Genomic DNA, 6,923 nt, shown 5'->3' with positions numbered 1-6,923 from the left:
AGGCGGATTCAGATGGTGATGGAGAATTGATAATTAAAAGATAAATAAAACATAAAATAAAGATAGAGATACTTATGTAATTCTTCGGTTGGAATTTCAGATAAGCGTATGAAGATGCTTTGTTCCTCCTAAACCTCTGCTTTCCTATTGCCTTCTTCCAATCATTCATACTCCTTTCCATGGCAAGCTTTATGTTGGGCATCACCGTTGTCAATGGCTACTTCCCGTCCTCTCAGTAAAAATGTTCCAAATGCGCTGTCACCACATGGCTAATCATCTGTCGGTTCTCGATCATGTCGGAATAGGATCCATTGATCCTTTTGCGTCTGTCACACGCCCAACAATCGCGGGTTTGAAGCTCGTCACAGTCATCCCTTCCCAGATCCTACTCAGAATACCACAGACAAGGTTTAGACGTTCTGGATCTCAGGAATGGCCGCCAATAATTCTAGCCTATACCACGAAGGTTCCAATCTTAGATTAGAAACCTAAGAGATACGCATTCAAGCCATTGCTAGTAGAACAGAGGTGGTTGTCAGGAACATGTTCATAGGTGAGAATGAAGATGAGTGTCACGGATCATCACATTCATCAAGTTGAAGAACGAATGAATATCTTGGAGAAGAAATAGACTTGAGTTGAATAAAAAACAATAGTACTTATATTAATCCATGAAGAACAGCAGAGCTCCACACCTTAATCTATGGTGTGTAGAAACTCCACTGTTGAAAATACATAAGAGCAAGGTCTAGGCATGGCCGTGAGGCCAGCCCCCAAACGTGAAAAGGTCTATCCAAGTATAAAAATACAATAGCAAAAGGTCCTATTTTTAGAAAACTAGTAGCCTAGGGTTACAGAAATAAGTAATTAATGCAGAAATCTTCTTCCGGGCCCATTTGGTGTGTGCTTGGGCTGATTATTGGAGCTTCCATGTGTAGAGACTTTTCTTGGAGTTAAACGCCAGCTTTTGTGCCAGTTTGGGCGTTTAACTCCAGCTTTTGTGCGAGTTTTGGAGTTAAATGCTAGAATTCTTGAGCTGACTTGGAACGCCTGTTTGTGCCATCAAATCTTGGGCAAAGTATGGACTATTATATATTGCTGGAAAGCCCAGAATGTCTACTTTTCAATGCAATTGAGAGCGCGCCAATTGGGCTTCTGTAGCTCCAGAAAATCCACTTTGAGTGTAGGGAGGTCAGAATCCAACAGCATCTGCAGTCCTTTTTCAGCCTCTGAATCAGATTTTTGCTTAGGTCCCTCAATTTCAGCCAGAAAAAACCTGAAATTATAGAAAAACACACAAACTCATAGTAAAGTCCAGAAAAGTGATTTTTATTTAAAAACTAATAAAAACATAATAAAAATTAACTAAAATATACTAAAACTTACTAAAAACAATGCCAAAAAGTGTATAAATTATCCGCTCATCATTGCCCATTGTAAAATTCTGCCTGCTAGATCTGTTTTTTGCAGTATCCCTTTTATGGGCTGGTCGGTCCGGACCTTAATGGTGTGAGCCTGGAAGTACGGGCATAGTCGTCGAGATGTCAGTATGAGAGCATAGGCAAACTTTTCTATTTTTTGGTAGTTCAGCTCGGATCCCTGCAGCGCTTTACTAATGAAGTATACAGGTTGTTGCCCTTTGTCGTCCTCTCAAACTAGTGCTGAGGCTACTGCCCGACTTTCTACCGCAAGGTACAATACGAGTGGTTCTTCCTTTCGTGGTCGAGTTAGGATAGGTGGTCGTCCCAGGAAACTTTTGAAATCCTGGAAGGCTTGCTCGCATTCCATTGTCCATTCGAAGTTCTTTCCTTTCCTTAGACTGGCATAGAAAGGAAGGGATCTTATCGCTAATCCCGCTAGGAACCTGGACAAGGCTGCCAACCTCCTGTTGAGTTGTTGTACTTCTTTGACACAAGTTGGACTTTTCATGTTGAGTATGGCCTGGCATTTATCCAGATTTGCCTCAATTCCTCTTTGTGTGAGCATAAAATCCAAGAACTTGCTTGCTTCTACTGCAAAAGTGCATTTTGCGGGATTGAGGCGCATGTCATGCTTCCTTATAGTGTCGAACACTTGGGCCAGGTCGGACAATAATGTCTCTTCACTTTGTGTCTTTATTAACATATCATCTACATAGACTTCCATGATCTTTCCGATATGATCTGAAAAGACTTTATTCAATAGCCTTTGATACGTAGCTCCCGCATTCTTGAGACCGAAAGGCATTACAATGTAGCAGTAATTTGCTTTTGGCGTAAAAAATGAGGTCTTTTCTTGATCTGGTGGATACATGGGAATTTGGTTTTATCCGGAATATGCATCCATAAATGAGAGGTATCTATATCCGGATGAAGCATCTACCAAAGCGTCGATACTTGGGAGTGGGTAAGGATCTTTTGGGCAGGCTTTGTTGAGGTCAGTGTAGTCGGTGCACATTCGCCATTTCCCATTTGATTTTTTCACCAAGACAACGTTAGCTAGCCATAGTGGGTACTTGACTTCTCTTATGAATCCTGCCTCCAGTAGTGCTTGTACCTGTTCTTCCACAGCTTGGGATCGTTCTGGCCCAAGTTTTCTTCGTCTCTGCTGTACCGGCCGAGATCCTAGATAGACCGCCAACTTGTGACTCATTAGCTTGGGGTCTATGCCTGGCATGTCTGCAGCTTTCCATGCGAAGAGATCGACATTATCTCGTAAGAACTGTACTAGTAATTCTTTTGCATCTCCCTTCAGGATCGTGCCAATATTAGTTGTTTTGTCCGAGGTATCCCCGATCTGAACTTTCTCTATTTCTCCTTCGGGTTGTGGACGGAGTTCTTCACGTCTCTGAACTCCACCGAGCTCAATTGTATAGAACTCTTCTCCTCTGCCTCTGAGGTTTAGACTTTCGTTATAACAGCGGCGTGCTATCTTTTGATCTGCTTTTATTGTAGCTATCCCTTCTGTAGTTGGGAATTTCATGCATAGATGTGGAGTTGAGACTACTGCGCCGAGTTGATTTAGTGTTGTCCGACCTATTAGGGCATTGTAGGCTGAACTCACGTCGACCACGATGTAGTCTATCTTGAGTGTTCTGGATTGATTCCCTTTTCCGAAGGTTGTATGTAGTGACACGTATCCCAGCGGTTGTACTGGGGTTTCTCCCAGTCCGAACAGGCTGTTAGGGTATGCTCTAAGCACTTTTTCTTCTAAGCCGAGCTTGTCGAAGGCAGTTTTGAATAAGATATCGGCGGAGCTCCCTTGGTCTATTAATGTGCGGTGGAGATTGGCATTTGCCAGTATGATGGTGATGACCATGGGGTCGTCGTGTCCTGAGATGATACCGGATGCATCTTCTTTGGTGAATGTGATTGCAGGGATGTCAGGAGCTTCCTCCTTTCCTTCAACATGATATACTTCTTTGAGATATCTTTTGCGGGATAATTTGGAGATTTCTCCTCCTACAAATCCTCCGTGTATCATATGGACATGTCTTTCTGGCATACGAGGTGATCGCTCGATTCGTTCGACATCTTCATCCCTTCTTCTCTTTCTTTGATCATCATCTCGGGTAGCCAGAAACTGATCTTGTTTTCCTTCTCTTACTAATTTTTTTATGATGTTTTTTAAGTCGAAGCATTCGTTGGTGGAATGTCCTCGGACTCGGTGATATTCACAGTATTCGTTCTGATTTCCTCCTCCTCTTTTGCATTTGAGTTGTCGAGCTGGGGGTATCTTTTTCGTATGGCAGACTTCTTTGTAGACATCTACCAGGGATACCCTAAGAGGGGTGTAATTATGATATTTTTTTAATTTTCTCCCCTTGTCGATCTTCCTTCTTTTTGGATTCATTATCTTTGTCTCGGTAGGAGAATTCGGATTTTGAGGTTTCTCCCAACCGAGAGTTTTCTTCCATGTTGATATATTTTTCCGCTCGCTCCTGCACCTCATCCAGAGATGTGGGATATTTCTTCGATATAGATTGACTAAAAGGTCCCTCTCGTAGGCCATTAATGAGACCCATGATGGTGGCCTCTGTTGGTAAGCTTTGTATGTCTAGGCATGTTTTGGTGAATCTCTCCATGTAGTTGCGAAGACTTTCCCGAACTCCTTGCCTGATTCCTAGTAGACTGGGGGCGTGCTTGGCCTTGTCTTTTTGGATGGAGAATCTAGCCAGGAATTTTTTGGCTAGGTCATCAAAGCTTGAGATGGACTTAAGAGGTAAGTTGTCGAACCATCTAATTGCTATCTTCGTGAGGGTCGTTGGAAAAGCTTTGCAGCGATTAGCGTCCGAGGCATCTGTGAGGTACATTCTGCTTCTAAAGTTGCTGAGGTGATGGTTGGGATCTGTAGTGCCATCATACAGAGTCATATCTGGGAGTTTGAAGCCCTTAGGAATTTTAGTTTTCATGATGTCTCTAGTGAATGGATCTTGATCTTTGCATGAATTGTCCTCAGGGGTGGTCCGGGTAGCCTTTGCTTTGAGATTGGCTTCGAGTTGTAGGATTTTATCTTCTAGCTCTCGACATCTCCTTACCTCTCTTTGTAGATCCTTGCCAACTTCTCGTTGATGCTGGCTTTCTTTTTTAAGTTGCTTTAGACGATCTTAAAGCGCTTCTATTACTCCCGGATGTGATGAGTTTTTGCCTCTGTTAGATTCCAGAGTATCTTTTGGTGTAGCATCCGCATTTTTGTGGGGCGTTCTGTCCTCCAGATCTGAATCATGGTCGTTGTCATGGTCGTCAGCCATAATGATGGGATGACTTCCAGGTTCCCCGGCAACGGCGCCAATGTTCCGAGGGTTACCTAAAACTGTAGGCCGATCTCGGATGAGATCTTCTGTACTAGTCGGAGATGACGTGTCCGGCTGGCTGGTGATGGCCGGAGCTGTTGTGTCCGACTTGTTGGACTGGCTTCACTCCTGATCCGTGGTCACCGGAGGGTGGGGGTACCTGCAAGAGACTCCGATGCTTAAGTTAGCATGGGTATTAAGCAGGTTTATTGTAGAATCAGAGTATGAGTTATACCTGGGTACTCCAGTGTATTTATAATGGTGTGGAGTGACCATTTTAGATAAGATAAGTTAGTTATCTTATCTTATCTTTATCTTTGAGTTGGGGTCAGCTTATCTTCAAGGGAACCGCCCTTATCTCTATAGGCTTGGACTGCCTTTGGATTTGGGTCGTGTTCCTCTATTTGGGCCCTTTACTGGGCTTTCCTGTCTATTTGGCTGACCTCTTTTGAGAAGAGGTCGGATATCCTGACCTGAAGAGGTCGGTCGCTTTGTTACTAAACATCCCGGGTCGGATAGCTGGACCCAGGGTGTGAACAGATAGCCTTCCTTGGTTTGCACCAATGGCGAACTACTTGGTTGCTAAGATCTTCCCTCCTAACTTTTCTAAACACCAAAGGACAAGTTGAGGAGTGATTTCAAATACTACATTTGGGATGACCCTCATTTGTGGAAGTGGGGAGTGGACCAAGTAATTCGAAGATGTGTTCCGGAATCTGAAATCCAACCCATTATTGATGCTTGCCATTCGTCCGGATGTGGCGGCCACTTTGGCCTACAACGGATAGCTATAAAGGTGTTGGATTGTGGATTCTGGTGGCCAACCTTATTCCAGGATGCTAATCGGTTCTGTGTGTCGTGCCACCAGTGTCAGAAGTCGGGAAACACGTTCCAAAGGGATGAAATGCCTCAGCAACCGTTGTTGTTCTGTGAGATATTTGATGTATGGGGCATAGACTTTATGGGACCATTTTCCAACTCAAGTGGGTATCTATATATTCTGTTAGTGGTTGACTACATGTCAAAGTAGGTAGAAGCAATACCTACCCGCCTTGATGACGCCAATTCCGTGATTTCTTTTATTAGAAATAACATTGTATACCGTTATGGGTCGCCACGAGTGATCGTGAGCGACCAAGGATCCCACTTTTGTAATTGGAAAGTAGAGGCACTGCTCAAGTGCTATAGGGTATTGCATAAGGTTTCTACTGTTTATCACCCACAAACCAACAGACAAGCAGAGGTGTCCAACCGGGAGATTTAGCGAATTTTGGAGAAAGTGGTAAGTCCACAAAGGAAGGATTGGAGCTTCCGGTTGGGAGATGCACTCTGGGCCTATAGGATAGCCTACAAGACTCCGTTAAGGATGAGTCCCTTCCGGATCGTCTATGGTAAGGCATGCCACCTTCCGGTGGAGATTGAGTATAAAGCCTATTGGGCGGTAAAGTAGTGTAACATGGATTTTACCAAGGTGGGTGTGGCCAGAAAATTGCAACTAGAGGAGCTTGAATGCCTGAGGATGGAGGCATATGAGAATGCCCGGATCTATAAGGAAAACACTAAAGCCTTTCATGATCATCACATCCGAAGGAAGGATTTTCAAGAAGGTGATCAGGTTCTCCTCTACAACTCGAGGCTTCGATTCATGCCTGGCAAGCTCCGTTCTAGATGGGAAGGACCCTTCAATGTGAAGGAGATAAAGCCCTATGGAGTGGTGGAATTGTTTGATCCTCAAAGCGACATAACTTTCAAAGTGAATGGACATAGAGTGAAGAAGTACCATGGCTACAAGTCACCAAGAGAAGTGGAAGTGCTCCTACTTGAGGATGCACCAAAAGGAGAGGAAGCTTGATCAACTGACTGTCCAACATAAGGACGTTAAAGAAAAGTGCTTGGTGGGAGGCACCCCACTGTGGTAAGATCTTCCTTGTGTATACCTTCCTGCTTCTAGCTTTAGACTCTTGTGAATTTTGTGAGTTCTTGATGTTGTTGATTTCTTAGGAATGCTAGTTTTGTTGATCTTGTTGAATTGTTAGGATGTTCATATAGATTTCATTATTCTGGGTATGGATGAATTGTTGAAGTTAGAGAAAATGCCTTATTTTAAATAGTGCATGAATTTGTGAGTGTTTTCTTGACTATCTAGCCTAAA

Source organism: Arachis ipaensis, chromosome B7, assembly GCF_059453495.1.
Source record: "Arachis ipaensis isolate K30076 ecotype BB chromosome B7, ASM5945349v1, whole genome shotgun sequence".
Lineage (NCBI taxonomy): Eukaryota > Viridiplantae > Streptophyta > Magnoliopsida > Fabales > Fabaceae > Arachis > Arachis ipaensis.
This window is presented reverse-complemented; position numbering follows the sequence as displayed.